This window comes from Anarhichas minor, unplaced genomic scaffold (genome assembly GCF_050575085.1).
Source record: "Anarhichas minor isolate MPS153535 unplaced genomic scaffold, ASM5057508v1 ptg000003l, whole genome shotgun sequence".
Taxonomy (NCBI): Eukaryota; Metazoa; Chordata; class Actinopteri; order Perciformes; family Anarhichadidae; genus Anarhichas; species Anarhichas minor.
Window position 1 is genome coordinate 1726141 of NW_027466449.1, and position 17373 is coordinate 1743513.

The 17373-nt window shown below is 40.9% G+C and overlaps 1 pseudogene; it reads left to right on the top strand.

Moving 5' to 3' along the window:
• Positions 1-8143: 8143 nt before the first annotated feature.
• On the top strand, positions 8144-10985 carry LOC142960299 (serine/threonine-protein kinase pim-1-like; annotated as a pseudogene).
• Positions 10986-17373: the final 6388 nt, after the last annotated feature.

Consider the following 17373-nt stretch of genomic DNA (forward strand, 5'->3'; position numbering starts at 1 on the left):
AATCCTTCATGGTTCAGGCCAGGCTGACATGATGCTGCAGCAGCTGTTAATGTGGCTCCAATGCTGTACTGCTAAACTGAAGATGTAAAAATGTAAAGAAAAAAAGGTTTCTGCCACAACAGGTCATAGTTAAGCAGTTTCGCTTCACAGTTAGCCTAATATGGAAAAATAAGGCCAGCACCAGTTTGAGTTAAACATACCTACATTTGACCAACGTGTTTGTGTGTGGCACGATCACTGGTAGACTTTTCACTGCACATGTTTCAACCTTCTTCAACAGCATTAGCAGGGATGGAGACAAGAGCTATATCTGTCCAAATATCCTCACCTGCTGTCTCTCTCCAGGGTCCAAAAGCCATAAAGGTTTGATGAGGCTCCTAAATGTTTGATGAAGCGAAAGTAAATCCAGCTACAGATCTTCATTACTCGCTGTGCATTCCCTACTGTTCCAACGTGTAATATAATATTGCTCGACCAATATTATGTGTTTTAAAGTTTAGTAATTCCAGACATTGCCATGTTTTATGTCTCAAACGTTCTGTTTGAAAGCTTTGAGACCATACAGGGACAATCTCTGTGCAGCCGATTGTGTTTGTAAAGGTACAACTTGACCTCATCAAAATAATAGAATGAACATGCAGTATCTAGGCTGCTAAGTAAATTGATCAAAGCTGCACTTATCAATATTTTGATATTAATGGTCGATAAAATGACGATGTGAAATTATCTAAGAGAATTATCACCCGAATCTACCTCATTGTTGTGTTTTGGGAACTGAGCTCTCATCAACCTCCAGCTGCAGTGGGCAGACATTTTTCTACGACCTGCCCAGCATTAAACAGCAGACTGACGGTGGTGCATTTAGCAGCTAAAGAGACAACTATTTCCCTCAGAGTTACAAAGGAGAGCTAATATTGGAATCAGATTTCTCAGGTGGACAAAAACATAATATCGCTTGCTGCGTATTTTAGCTACGTCACCCAATTATTAGTTGATAATATGTCCCATGTCCCCACTATGTAAAAAAAGAATGCAACTTAAATGAAGTCAATAACAGCGCTCTATAAAAGTCCTCATTTGTGGCCGGCAATGCAGATGACGCTAGTATTCCCAACACTTTACAAAAGAAAGCTTCACCCGTGCCATGTATAAACAATGTTGAAATTAACTGGCAGCACCAATCCTCAGCCACAGGTTATTTGATGAGAGCTATGACGGCCATGACATATACTGTAGCACCATGCTGCAAAAGACAAACAGTAATGTACAAGGCGCAGATCAACAGCAGCAATCAAGAGCCAGTGTTTTCAAATGTAGATGCAAATTGCTATATCCATATCCATACCCTTGGGAATTTGGAGGGAATTGGATGAGCCAGAAATGCACAGCAACCTTGCGAATGTTAAATTATATCATTAGCATTTACAACTTCCCTAAAGTTGCTTTATTGCTTTATTGTTGTTCTTCGCGGACAATGTGCATTGTTCTATTTCCACGCTTGCTTCCCCGACGCCTGTTTTCTTCTATTGAACAAGGCCTTTTAGTCATGGCCCGAGGAGCCTTTGGAGACTGCCATCTTTATCAAATGTATCTGATCGTTTGCTGTGCATTGCTGTGTTATCGTGTGCTTGTATGGCTTCTTTTGTTATCCCTCCGTTGTGGGTTTCATTTGTCCTTTGGGACTCATAACCAATCCCAGCATTTTGATTGATGCATTCATTTCCCAGTTTCCGCTCGCCCCTAGAGTGATACTTGCACTCGTTTTATACTTACCCGAAGCATCCTGTCATCAGCACAAACCATAGCGTTTGTGCATCAGTGAGAAATTATTCAAAACAGGTTGTGGGAATGACTCCAATCTCGAAAGGAGTAGCTTGGTCTCAATTTTGACAAGTGATACGGGTCTCTGACTCTCTGCTTTTCATGTTTTGTTGTTTTGTTTTTTTGAATAGAGGCGAAATGTATGCATCTTAATATTATTGGCCATCAAAATACCACTTTTGGGTACTTTTGAATTCCTTGCCTCTGTGTGTGGAAGTGTTGAACTGTAGCAGATGGAAATGTCTATGACGTCCTGCATGAGGCTGCAAATGTGAACAGCACTCATGGCTTTGCAGCTCAAATACCGTGGACAGTGCTGCTGCCTCACAATGTGTTCAGCACTTTGGACAGCTCCATTGGCTTTGCACATACTGCACTGAACTGTGCTGAACTGGCCCATTTACTCTTATTAAGCACCAAGGACCTTTGGATAAGTTTGGACTTCCATCACCTTTTCACCCTACTGAGCAGCTCAGACTGCCCTAAAGGGCCAGGTTTGTTATTTCTGTCATAATGAAGCATAAACAGCAAAATCCAGCTCACGGAGGGCATTGAACTGTTGGACACCTGACTCTTGCGATGATACAATTTGAACTCTCACTCCGATTAAACTGTGTTGAATATGTAAGTAACACGTTAATTTAGTTATTTATTCCAACTATTTTATATTAAGAAGCATTGCCCTTCTCTCCAACAGCGAGAGCAAATCATCCATTGTTTTGTCTCTTGTTTCTACTAATGTAATGCTCTTGCTTCAGCCACTGGGACTCCCGGATCATCAGAAAATGGACTTTGGCATTTTGGGGGTTCTATTAACAGAAAGGGGATATAATAAGCAAAACTATGTTTTCAGTATAATCACCTGAAACTAAGAATTGTGTTTTCGTTAGCTAAGAATGAGCCCTTCATGTCATCGGCAGCAGGAACTCTTCACGTAGTCTGCCATGTTGCACAGCCCTGTTATACAGTAGTCCAAAACTGAAAAACCAAACACTGGCCCTAGATATATTCTTTAAAGTTGAACCACGTTTGTGACACTGCTAGATGCCACCAGATCCTACACGCTGTCACTTTAATGGTGTTCAAATTTCTGTTAACAAAAGGGCAACATGTAGGACTTGGCAAGACTGTCAAAATATTTTACTGAATGACTCAGTGAAATGACGGTATTTAGAGGTTGAGTAATGTTGCTTTCAGCCGATATACAAGCACAATAACACTTTGGGAAATATCATCAGTAATGTGGTAAGTCAGCCAACTGTTTTCAGTACGAGGCATTCATTGTGATTTTTACTTGGCTAGAACAGAGTTAATGACTTCCAAGAACGGTATCAGTTTGTAACAGACACCAATGGTGAAGTGGGGGAAGACACAATGAAGTCTGGGGTTCTTCAATATATACATGTATATCAAATAACGCATAGTGAAAATGATTGGTGTTTTGAATTAAAGTAGCCTAACAAAGACATAACCGCTGCATTTTGTGATCAGGCTCGAGAAGAGGGAGGGTAAGGCAGCCTGCATGTAGCCTGAGAGGCACAAGTCAGGGTAAATCTCCCCAAGACTAAATGAATCTCCCACACAGTTAACTGTTACGAAGCCTTTTAAATCAGGAAGAGACAACATTTGATCAAAACTTTACCAAAGACATTATCACAAATAATATCTTGTTTCGTTTGACAATATTATCTAATCTGTCCAAAAGTGACGTTTTTTTTTAACAATGATAATTGAATATCAGGCTTCCGTGGTTAATGAAAACGGCAAAACTTAATACAGAAGCAAGATTGTCAAACTGTCAAAAAAAACAATGCAGCAGCTTTGGATGACAGATGTCTCAAGTTTCATTTTATTTAGAGACGTTTCCAGCACACACACTGCTGTGTCAACATCTATTTAACGTCAACATATTTGCTATTTAGTTTGTACTGGAAGGGGGGGCGGGGGGGTTATATCTACAGATCAGGTGATGTCAGCACAGTGCCTGTTGTTTATGGTCTTTGCATGAACCCAGCTTCCCTGCTAGACGTCCCAGCAGGAGCCTAAGTGCCTAGTTTGCCAACTGGCATGTTTCTGCTCACAGCCTGGACTGCAGCCTAATTTTGCATCTTAGATTCTTTGTTTGTATGTTGAGTCACTGAGTAAATTCTCCTCTCAGTTCCCATTTGCGTTTTGCTGAGCGAGAACGACAGGCCAACTGGCGAGAATCTGGATTCATCGGTCTGATGGGCGTATATGCATAAAGATAATGTTCTCTCTCCACCCACAAGCTGACCTTCACAACCCGTGTACAGGCAACAGAGGGTAGAGCAAGTTGTGCTCGAGTTGTGCAGCTTGAGAAGTGTATGAAACGCTGATGTATTTTTATAGCACAGAAACACAGATGAAAGATCCGTCTGGCACTCTTTTGATGTCAAACCCTCTTCAGACACATTGTGAGTCCAAACTCTTCAAAAAGCGTCTGTCTTTTGTGTCACTTCAGGCAAAATCCACTTGTGTACTCCTGATATCTGTAATAATATTGCGGAGGTTCTGCTGTGTCATCCAGGCTGCTGCTTGTGTCCTGCAATGTCAAGGCTTGTTTACCGTGACCTTTTCCCATGCCCCAGTGTTATCCATCTTCACCCGTTGATGTTGCCGTTGTTAGTGTCAGCGAAGGTCATTCCTTTACAATAAATGAGGCCAATTCAAGCAGCAGCATCCGCCTGCTGGCTGCTAGTTTGATTCCCATGTGAAAACACAGAGTGAACGCTATTTTTAAGTTTGTTTATGGTTCAAGTTCAGTAACATAAACCTGCAAATGTACAGCTTATGAAAAATAGTGAATATTAAAAAAATGAAATGATCATTTTTTTAGTGGACCATTCAAATCTAAGATCCGTTACTATCACAATTTATTATTCACAAGAAAGAGTTAATAATATACATGTGAAAGTTCATTCTTGACCTGGGAAACAGCCGTCTGCAAAACATCCGCACCACAAAGTCTGTTCTGGAGATTTGATCCTGTTTCCATGGTCATAGATATATAGATGTTCAATATCACATGTTCCAGAGCTTTTTAAATGGGCTGAAGTGGACCTTGTGGTGAGACATCACTCACAGTGCAACCCCATTCTTCCATAATTGTTAATTGTATAAACAGCAACATTATAAAATGGAAAACACAATCACACAACACAAAAAATACAACTTGGGGGGGTAAACCTAAAAGCTAAGTAAACCTACATTTACGTTGGAAGAGACATGCATGTAACGAGTGGAAATTGACTATCCTTCGCTGACACGTCCAAAACTGACTTTGTGAATGTGTTGCAACAACACAAGCTAAAATATTAGCCCGGAAACAACTTGTTAGCCCTCATATGCAGTTTTGACCATCGATCCTATTTGTTATAATATTGTTTTCTTGCCAGTTACATTGCTGACACCAACATTGCTTGAATGGACAATTCATATGATGACCAAAACCAAAAAAAAAGAAGAGCCGGAACGCTGTCATGCTGCTTTCGATGGATCTGTCAAACAGTATGTGAGCAAACACATAATGCACTTGCAGGTATTCACCCTATAGAGCAGGTGGCTACACAGGGATCACAGGGGAGTTAAGAAAAAGTGAAAATCAACAATGGAATCTGAGTTTAGGGTGACACTGCTGCTTAAGGCAATGCATCAGATTGTGAGGCTGCACTTTTTCATCATTAGCTGAAGGTAAAGGTCAAGATCTTATAGCAAGGCAATTTATTTTCGCAAATACCAAGTCATAATAAGCTTCAACTTCTCGCCGCTTTGCTTAATACAACTGGGCGAAGAGCCCGTGTTGTGATCAGATTTACAGAGTGCACTTTTGGAACATTTCAGAATTATTGCTGTTATTTAATATACAATATATCCTGGAATACACGGCAAAGCCAAGGGATGGGATACTAAAGAGTAGTGGCTCTGGGGCCCCCCTCCAATTTTCACTCACTCCTCTGTGTCCCCTTTACAGGATGACATTGCAGGAGGTGCAATGGAGCACATCCTCTGGCAATTACTTCATTAAAACAGAAGAGCCCAGTCAACTGGCGGAGTATCAGCCTTGTAAAAGTCTTTATTCCTCCGACACACATTAACCTTCTTCGTCTCACCATGCTGCAGCCAACATGACGGCTCAGATAAGCACAAATCAAGTGACGGGGGCAGGAAAGCAGATAAATAAAATGTGACACATCTGGTCAAATGTTGTGGAGACAGCATCATCTGATCAGATATGAGTGTTTCTGGAATTTATGGAAGCGTTCCTCAAACCTTTGCAACAGTGCCTCAGAACACTAACCTAAAAATATATATACTTTTTTTTAAAGTAAATAATAGGTGATTGTTGAGATTTTCAGTAACAAACAAGCATTTTTCTACAAGACTTACAGCTGCACAAGCAGGAGTCATAACATCCTACATTTAGAGTTCAGCAGTTTTGCTTATCTTTGTCATTATTGGTCCATTTTAGTGAAGTGGGAGATCGTCGCATTTAAAAAAATGTTACTTGTGCCTAAAATGTTATCATATAATTTACTGTAGTATCTGAACAGTTACTGTGTGTGTAAACTTTTCTTTTTTCCTTTTTCCTACTCAGACCTCACTTCAGACTTCACCCTTCTATGCATCATTTGCCAGCTTTCCTCTTTCATCCCATCAATTTAAAATCTAAGTGGAAACTCCCTCCACATCATCACGGGAAAGAGCTGCTAAAAGTATCGCTCTTGTCACTTAAACACACAGAAGCCAATTACCAACCACTTTCCCTTTAATCAATCTAATTAGTTCACCTGCAGGTCTGAGCCTAAGTCTAACTACTGCATCATTAAAAAAAAAAAAAATAAATAAATTTAAAAAAAAAGTGGGCAAGAATGAAGAATTTGAAATACAGTTTTAAAGCTATATTTTTTTTATTAATAATGAGTTTAATTAATTTGCAATACAATACAACTCTTGGTCAATTTAGTAGACGAAGCGGTTTTGTCTCTACAGCCTTAATTGGTTTGGTAAGAAGGTTATGTGGCCAAAACTTATGTTGACAACTTTTAGATAGGTATCACATTGTAATTGGCATTACTGAGTTTACTGAGTGCCTTTCTTAAAGCTGTGGTCCCTTTCCACTCCAGTCACCTGATGATGATGTCCTCAAAGCAACTGACTCAAAACAATCTTGGGAAATGGAGGAAAATTCAAAGTTTCATTATCCTGTAATTGCAACTTGTGTCCACCGTAGTCGCTGTTGAGAAAAAGTTACACGGTCTTGCTTCAACTCTGTAGACTTGAGTAAAAGCCTTGTGAAGTCTGGCACAGTTGGGGGAATCTGCAGTGGGTCAGACTTTGAAAGGCAATTTTATCCAAATACAGAAAGATAAGCAGACCCCCAGGTGGAAGGTTAAATCGCAAGAAATGAATATGAATTATGAAGGACAGACAATATCCAGCCGGATAGAAGAAATGGTTCAAAAACCGGCAGAGAGAGTTGAATAAGAAAGTTGAAAGACGGAAGTCAGATAAAGATTGCAAAGAGATGAGATGGCTCTAGGCGTAATGGAGGCAAGCTGTGATCATCTATAGCAGGGGTATTCAACTAAAATTCCAAAAGGTCCAGATTGAGAAAATCTCCTCGGGCAAAGGAAATGAAACATTACAATAATATCTAACTCGCGCTATTTAGTGCCATATATATATATAAATATATTCAAGAAGCCTAGTAGTAGTAACAACGTCTCTGTGTAGTCAACAACTGTCAAATCAAATAAAGAAAGTACACATCAATTATATTTGAACAAATTATTATTCTCAGTTTTCAAATTTAACTGGATGGATTATAAATAATACATAAATAAATGTTCTTCTCATTTCAAGTACAATAAGGGCTGGAATGAAGAATAACTGCCATAACAGAAAGCTTTTCAAAAATGTGCATCTTAAAATAAAGTAATTCATTTTAGAAAAATGAATTTCACTGAATTGTCCTGCAGCTTTAGATTCAGTTCATTCAGGTGTGAAGTGATGTCAATCAAAAAAGCCACAATATTATATTTGTCTCATCTTCTAACAAGATAAATCAGTGAGCATGGACTTTATGTGGTTATTAACACTTGTTTCAGCTCTATCCTCTCTGTTAACATCATTGTTGGGCAGTGCATTCATGTGTTAGGATTCTGATCATTTTGGGCTCTTAGGTTTATTTTCTGTGTCTTCATTTCAGATATGAGTGGATACGTTGGTTCAAAAGAGTTGTGCTTTGCCTCGTAGTGCGCTTCATTTACCGCTTTTATCAATAGTTACGGTTTCTGAACTTATGATACTGGTTTTAACTGCCTGTGGTAAGAATTAACATATAAGAGTCTGTTTGCTTATAAATTCTATTCTCTCTGAACACGTTTCTCTTTTTGGAGAACGTCATGTGAGATAACTTCTTCGAGTAGTGCAATATTCCTGCTGCTATATTTTAGGTCCTGGGTCCGGATCCGGACCGTGGTCTGCCAATTGGGGACCCCTGCACTAGGGGAACAAACATTTATTTTAAATGCACTCTGTTGCTGAGTTCATGTGAAAGAAAAAAAGATGACTAAAAAGATCTACTTAATGAAAACTTTCCATTTGGTTCATTTCAAATTTTTCCCTTTGGCACACAGAAATGATGCATTTCATGTTTCTTTATTGTTTTGGGCAAACAGTAAGGCCAGCTAGTTGGCAATAGTTACAGACAAGAGCTCACTCTGGACACAAATGTCCCATTTATTATTTTTTTAAAAGCAATGTGGATTTTTTTGAAATAAAAAATCTGCATTGTTAATGTTTATCCATTTTCAGTTGCTAGCTGTGTGCTTCCCTGCCTTTTGCTGGCACAGTGCAGCATTGTAATGTTTTGGGCGTATTACTGTTATCTAATGATCAGTGGAACAATGTTATAACATTGGCAGGAATGTGTATTTCTTCACATGCAAAAACCACAAATGTCAACCGCATGGCGTTGCCAGATACAAATGAGGTGATCACCTAAAGTCAGTAGGATCGATAGGACCAAAGGTCAACCCATCCAACAGTTGTTGAGATATTTCAGTCTGGACCAAAATGGTGGCTTGACAGACAGAACAACATTGCCAACCAGAAAGCAAAGAATAGTTTTGCATTTATTCCTTAAAATGTTTGACTTTAGATCAACATGAATAGTTCATAAAAACAACCTAAGGGCATTTCAATAGGTAACGTCATCCAGATGACTGAGAGGGAGTCAATATCAAGCATTGTACGCTTGTGTATTTTATGCACTGTATGAATCGTTTCAGTGGACAACCACCTAAACAAATATACACACACAATTCAAATAAAAGCACTAAACACTCATTTGCATATTCATTTGTGTTACTCTGTATTAAAACATAATATGTGTTTGTCTGTTCAGCTGAATTTGAGGGCAAATACACACAGCAGGATGAGCTTGGTGAAGGAGGATGTGGAGCTGTCTTTCGTGGCTATCGCAAAGCAGATAATCTGCCTGTAAGTGTTACACACACAAACAAGCTTGCACACACACACACACACACACACGGTATGGTCAGGGAGTGCTAACACAAGTGTTGTTTGTATCTCGTAGGTTGCCATCAAACACATTCCCAAGGAGAAGAGCATCTGCAAACACCTGGTGAGTGAGCAACACCTGCTGCTGTTAAAATCTTCTGTATTCAACACTGCACTCTGTTTCTGAATGTATTATGGATGAATCATGGTTCTCTCTCATCCTCCACTCTGTTGTGATGTTTCAGGATAAAAATAGGAAGCAGGTGTCCATGGAGGTTGCCATCATGTTAAAACTGGCGCACAAAACACGTAGATCAGTGGGGATGTCAGCACCCGTGTCTCTATTGGACTGGTACGATCTGGACCAGGAGCTGATCCTGGTGCTGGAGAGACCGATCCCCGCCGAGGACCTATTACACTACATCAACGGCAACGGAGGCTCCTTAGAAGAGCAGGAGGCCAAGGTAAGCTGCTGGAGGATCCTTGTGTGTCTTTAACTTTTTACAGGAACTTGGAGACTACCTAAAGGATTCATTTTGCAATTTAAGGTTTATTTTCCTAGTTTTTAGGTCATTGTTTCTGTTGATCATGGTAACATTGTAGTCACCAAAGTAATTGTTCTGATGGATCAAGAAACAGTAGTGGAGGCAGTCAAACAGTTGGTAGACAAAGCTCCAGGTCAACTAAACGTATTTGGAGGAGAAACATAAACAGATGTGGTTTTTACCCAATCTACTGAAAATCTCTTGTGCATTTCAGTTTCTATGGCTTAAAGATGGTTTTAGAAACGTTGGGTTCTGTAGTTGTAGTCAGCTCAGAGTCACAGCCATGAAAACATGTCAAACCATCCTCCTCTGTGATCCCTCATCTCTCTCTCTCTTTGTCTGTCAGATCATACTGAAACAGCTGGTAGATGCAGCAATTGACCTTGAGGAGAAAACGATTTTCCACCGGGACATTAAGGCTGAAGACATCTTGATTGAGACCAGCTCGGACGTCCCGCGAGTTCGCCTCATTGACTTTGGTGTGGGCTGCTTCGTCAAGAGAGGAGCCTGTTATCACAAGTTATACGGTAAGATGTCTGGCTTTACTCCTGCTCTTCACTAACTTACCCATCTGTGATTTTTACATTTAGACACAGCTCCTCATCCTCATCCTCACCGTCTTATTATTTCTGTATATTCTAGGTACCCCTGATTTCATCCCCCCCAGAGTGGTTTTCTCTTGGTAGGTACAGAGCCGGACCCACCACAGTGTGGCAGATGGGAGTGGTCCTCTTTGAGACACTCCACAGTGATGCAGCTTTTGAGACCACGGAGTTCTTGAAAGACCGTGTGAGAATCAGCGAGACGCTGTCCGAAAGTAAGAAAAACATACTCACGAACATGTCAGCAGAAACATATCTGTTGATTTCAGTTGACATTCTGATGGATCACTGTAGCCGTCACCCTCACCTTTCTTCTCCTTCTTTCTCTCCAGATTGCCAGGATTTCTTGCGAAGATGTTTTATCACAGACCCCAAACAGCGTCCTACCCTGGAGCAGCTCAGAACTCACCCATGGCTCAATAATACTAACACTACACAGACAGGCAGACAGACAGACAGTTTGATGTACTGAGTGAGTCAGACAGGAAGGAGAACGTGAGGAACTCCATCGTCATTCTGCAGGACAAGGTTATGGTACAAAAGAACATCCTGTTAGTAATTGGAATTATTATATTAATATTATCTAATGTCATGCATAAGTGTCATTCAAATACTAATGCTGCTCAATCGTTGACAGGAAGGAGAACGTGAGGAACTCCTGCTTTTGCAGATCTTGTAGCACACCCAGCCGTCCGAGGAGAGGGGATCTCTCTCTGAATTGCCTTTCCCGAGGTTTCTTCTCATTTTCCTGCATCAGGATTTTGGGGACTTTTTCCTCGTTTTCTTAGAGAGCTTGGGCTGGGTCAAATGATTCAGCATATAATGTGATATTTAACACTGAACAATGAAAATAAACTTGAGTTTTAAATGAACTTTCAAGCTCTTTCCTCCATTATAGTCAAAGACACATGGTATACGAATAAATAATATTGACAGCAATGATCTTGAAAAAAATTATTATAAGTGAATCAGGATTTATAAAGGACACAGTGTTGTTTACTTTTCATGGAACATTTTAGCTCTGATTAAAAGTGTTTCAGCTGTACGGTCAAATAAAGGCAAAAAAAGCCCAAAATAAATCATTCAAAGCAAAGGTATAAGGAGGTTTACATAATAATCATGATTAAAACATAATTATATATTTAAAAAAGTTCAGGAAATTAAAAGTACTACAAAAAAACTACTCAAAAATAGAGTGAAATCACATCTTTTCTGTCGAATGATTGTGCCACAAACACCGAACACCTCCGTTCTTATTATGGAAAGCTGAGTTATTAAAATGTAAATCTGCAGGGCACTGTTATTTTGCCTTAAATTACAGGAGACAGGTTTTCCCAGTTCTTTATTCATCCAGTCTTTAAGTGTTACTACCTATAATTATATGTTCACTATAAAGATGTTGCTCTGAGCTTGTTGCCTCCTGTCCCTCATAACTGCACACAAGGCTGGATTTACTCAGTAAAATGATTTAACCATTTTGTAGGAAAATCATCGTCAGTGCAGACAGCTCAATGCATTATATGGAGCAATTACTGCTTAGTTGTAAAAAAATCTTTCAGTCTAACGAGACAACTGGAACCGAGGAGCCGGCAACCTGCTTAGTATTGAACACAAAAACGACTAAATGAACTCTTCTTAGCAAAAATAGACACTTGACAGTATATAAACCGGCAGGAAGTTAAGCTTGAGGGTAAACGAGGATAGAGCACCCATTGACACATCTTTAAGTGGTACACTAATGCTTATTTAGTCATCTGTAAACTAGCTTTCACTAGCTCCGTCATCATGTGGTCAGTGGAAATAAACAGCTTTGCAGCTGACGGCTGTGGCAGCGTACGAAGACCTCCTTCCTAAACATTAGCATGCTTACTCTCTGATCACGGGCTCTGACAGATCTGTGGCAGACATGCGCCATCTTTTTTACGAACAAATGAGTCATGCAGCCGGGTGTCTCGTTCCCGGAGCCCTGCCTTGAGGCTGCATTCTGCAATTAAAACCGCAAGGTGGGGGAACCAGCAGTGCTTCGCTGTTTTACAGTGACTGCTGCAGAGCATATGGCATCACGCAATGTTAACTCACATAAGCGTTGCTGCAAGAGTTTTTAGTCTGCCAGCGAACACAAGCAAAAACTCTTTGCTGTTCAGAAAAACAAGAGCTTTAACTGCGGGACAAACAGAAATACAGTTTTTATTCTGCCATCTCTTCACTGCATGTTCAGTTAAATATGGACCTTAAGACCAATCCATATATGTGTAAACAGTTGTATGAAGCCTGCTGTGGTTCCAGAGGCAGCTGCATGAAGTTTGATCAATAGAACATTGGTCGGGGCTGAAGACTGCAAGGGGAGTTGAGTTAGAAAGAAGTTAGATTACCTCTGACCTCTGCAGCTGGCTCCTCAAAGCTGCATTAGCCGCTACTAGCATAGCACACCTCTCCAACTGAACTGTTGGCAGTCGAGAACATTTTGGGTAGGCAACAGGTTTTAACTAGGAAGGAGAATTATTTAAATACAAAAATAGACTATATTTATGGATCCACTGCATTTAAAATATTACAAATGGCATTTTCCGCAGCGAAGCTGGATCTGGGTCTGTCCATGATGGGCTGGTCGCTGCCGGATGCTCCGCTGGAGTCTGAGCCGAAGGAGTTCCTGGTAAACCTGAATGATTATCCCAGATTTTGTGCAGAATCGGACCTGGTGGCACCGATTATAAGCATTAAGAATAGCTATAGAAATAGATAATTTCGTTGATGGTCTTGTTTGCTTGTGTAGGTCATATGGAAGCATCTGTATACATTGAGACTATTTCATAACCAGTTAAAAGTCCCTCATGGTAACTTTAAACTTTAAAGGTTCCACAGGTTTTGGGATCTGGATTTTGGAATCCCACAAGGATCTGTCAAGGATAAACATGCCACTGCCTTCTTTATCTCTTCCTCTTCTTACAGGATGAAGACAACCCCAAAGACTTGAATATTGAGAGTGCATAGCCAAATGTACCCAGTCTTGCAATGAAACATTTTGTCTTTTGAGGATTGCTGTCAGAAGTCACATGTGGAGATGACAGCATAGCTGGGCTTATTCCCATCTTTCCTCTGTCTTTTTTTCTTTCTTCCTTCCTTCCCTCTCCTCTCCAATGCCCGCCCCCATCCTCTCCTTGTCCTCCACCGATTCTCTCCCCCTCCTCACTGACCCTCAAAGACAGAGTGCCCTGTTCTGTCTGTCTGCCATTGTCTACCAGCACAAGAATACCAATGGCCAGCAGCTCAAAGCAATCAATTCCTTCGAGGTAGATCCACTGTGTGCCTGACATCAGCCTCCCTGATTATTGTCTCCAAACGCAAGCCGATCAATAGCCGCCACCACCTCGCCCTCCCACCACAAAAACCCAGGCATAGTACTTAAAGCCCCTGGTTTTGAAAGCGCTCCGAGCCAAATCGACTGCAGTTTGGAACCCGAGTCCCATAGAAACCTGAATTGTTGCTTCAGAATGATTTTGATGCAGTTATTTTGTGAATAGAGTTGTTAGAAGGGGGATTATCCGTACTGTATTGAAGAATAACTTGACAGCCTTAAATAATCTCTGCAGGGCGAAAGAAAAAAAGCTTTAGAAATACTAATTTCATTGGCAGATGGGTAAAGTTGGCTACGAAGGTGATGCAGCGAGAGCTCAAACGGGGGCATTAAGATTCTGCCAATGCTCTGCAAATCTTCACTGATGTGCTGGGTTACTGAGGGTGATGTTACACCATTGAGTAGTGAAAATGGTGTTCAACTGAAGCACAATAACATGACATGATGTTACAACTTTTCTTTCTGATTTGTTTTCCCTTACCCTGCCAAAAGGTAATAGGAGTAACTAATTGTCTTTATCGACTGCTGCCAGCAGCTTCAAAACAGCTACTCCCTACCATGTTTCATATTGCTTCAAAACAGCATGATTAACCGTCTGATGATTTGTTTACTTTTGATATTTTTATTCTCAATGATGTCTTGGCCTAAGACATGTTCTTAAATATTAATAATACTCTACGTCAACACATGGGGTGAACATTAATGTCTGCTTTAAAGAAGTGAAGGTAGTAGAAAGACAAATGTTGCCAACATGTGCTACATTATACTTTAGTAATTATATTCACTGCCTGGAGCGAAAGTAAAGCTATTTTTCTGTCTGACCACTTCCTGTAGTTACGTGTCTGGTGTTGATATTTATAGATTCACTTCAGGTGAGATTTATCAAAATAAGCTTCCGCGGTCAAAAGACTGTGACGAGCCGGTCCACAAACCTTGCCCTTTGCTTAAATGCTTGTCCACAATAATAACAAAAAAAAACTAAACTAAACAACACAGCTGACCTCTATCATTACAGCTTCATTGGTAGAACTTAACTGTGGTGCTGGGCGTCCATCCAAACTGTCAACAAGCCTTACCTGGAGGCCACTGATGAAGAGTGATATTTAGTAAGTGGAGGCCTTGACTTCATGCTAAGGTGAGAACCTGTGCACAATAAGTGGATGACACAGTGTGGGGGGGACGTGAGCACCACCCCAGCTACACACTGACAGCAGGATATAACAGTGACAAAACTGGTTGATATGAAATTGCATTTCATTTGCACAATCTACAGTATACAGGGGACGGATGGAATAACAGCAACAGATGACGCAGCCCAACAACAACCCAGCAGGTGAATGGGATTGCACAGCTTTGTACAGTTTTTGAATTACTTATGTCCGTCCCCTGTGTTCCTCATTCATGTTTGATTGATGTATATAACTTTGCATTTAAAAGCCTGGTGTAGTTTGTTTAAAATAGTGCAGTAATGTGTGTGTGTGTGTGTGTGTGTGTGTGTGTGCATTGAGTATGCAACTACACCACAAGGTCTATCCCTTCTATGTTGGCTATCAGCAGCTTAAATACTGGAGTATTAGTCAGACCACATCAGCCACAGCAGCTGCCAGAATCAAAAGGTTAATCAAAAGGTTAATGATCTCAAGACCCCTGCTGCCACCGAAACTTTGTGTGTTCTGATCATTTGAATATTGTTACTGCTGTGCATGTGGTCACATTAACTGAGCAGTACAATGTGAAACACATTACTGACCTTTGTGGAAGGCTTTTTTTTCTTCTTCTTACTGAAGTGAGGAGGACTCTGCTATCATGTTTACAAGCACTAACTAGAGACCACCTTGCTGCAACACCAAATCGGGCCAGGGGTTTAAAGTGTGAGTGTGTGGGGGGGGGGGGGGGGGGGGGGGGCAACGGCGCCTTCTCCACTTACTCCCCTCCTACTTCCGGCACCCGTGGTCGGACCAGCATTAATCTTCGCCTTCATTTTTGATCTCAACAAGACACCTGTTTTAGGATGGCATCTTGCACTGTTGCGATTCTTTCCCGTTGACAAAATCTGTCCACCTAAGAGCAGACACAAACACCTGGCAAAGTACTGAAAACCACCTCTGTGGTAGTTCTGCTACAGTAGGTGTCTCCAGCGTCACATTTTGCCTTGATGACTCACACACAGACTCCTGGTTGAAAACAATACCCGCCTTGCTATCGCGGCTATCTGTTTCCAGAAGGACATAACTGTAAAATCCTTGTCAGTATGCACTTGATATGTAATGTGAATATATGCATGTATTTGTGTGTGGCTGTGCATATCCAAGCTTGTGTTTGCCTGTTTGTTTATGTGTGCAGGAGCGTGAAGGGGAGCAGAATGGCCTACAAGGCACATTGTGTATCAACTGGTGACATGCGGCTAGGTGAAAAAGCACCCTCCAAAAATCCCTGTTTTAACAGGGGAATGCAGCTGCCCGGAGGACACGGAGAGTACACAAACCCCGCAGACCAGCTGTGTCCAAACATTTCTCACTTTGTACCCATCCAAACCAAATAGCCGTGTGCCGAGCATTGCTGAATAATTGGGTTGGCCCTGCGTGAAGCCTGCCAGGAGAGCGAAACATTTATAACAACTCCAGCGGAGCAACATCACACTCCTGAGATGCAGCAAGCGTTCGTCATGTTGTATTGTTAAAGCATCTAGACAGACACTTTGAGATGTATCGCTCTCTCAATACTGGAGGGGAGCGGGGTCTATGTCGATGCACTTGGCTGAATGCAGAACTGTTTGGCCACTCCAACAGACAACCACCTCGAGTCGGGGGATGGTTTCAACTTCAAGCACAAGGATGGCTGTTGTGAGTTGTTTGTTAGTGCTGTCGGTTTACAGTCAAGAGAGAGACAGAGTGATAAACACCACATGGCATGAGACAGCTATTGTGCTGTGAGCAATGGTTGCATCTTTAAAATTGTTAAGTATTTATAGATCTACAGTATGCTGTGTACTGTGTGCACACAGGAATAATCCTTATGGGGGTATTTCAAAGGATCGAACCAGTGGTTTTGTATCTTTTGAACCATCTGCATCAAAACATGTGCACTTTCCATAACGGGTAACTATTTTTGCAAACATTGTTATTTTGCCACCATTCCAGGCATCCATTTGTTTCCACTCTTACCTGTACAAAATGAAAATGTTTAATTAAGGAGGCTGAGGAGGGTTGTGCTATCATTACAGTCTGTCTTCATTTCTGTCCAAGTAAAAATATATTTAAGTAATCATTTTATTTGAATCAATGTGCACTTAATGCAGTAAAAAAAAAAGAAATAAAAGTGGATCAGATGACTATTTGCAATGTGAACGCGGTCGCTTGTAGTAGCTAATTGGAGGAGACCAAAGCGAAGCTAAAAGGAGAGTGAACACATTGGTCAAAGTTGAAAACAGGACTCCAATTGGATAGCTGCTCAATGTCTGCTTGATGTATATGTAGGCAACTGTTTTCTAACACGTTCCACGTAC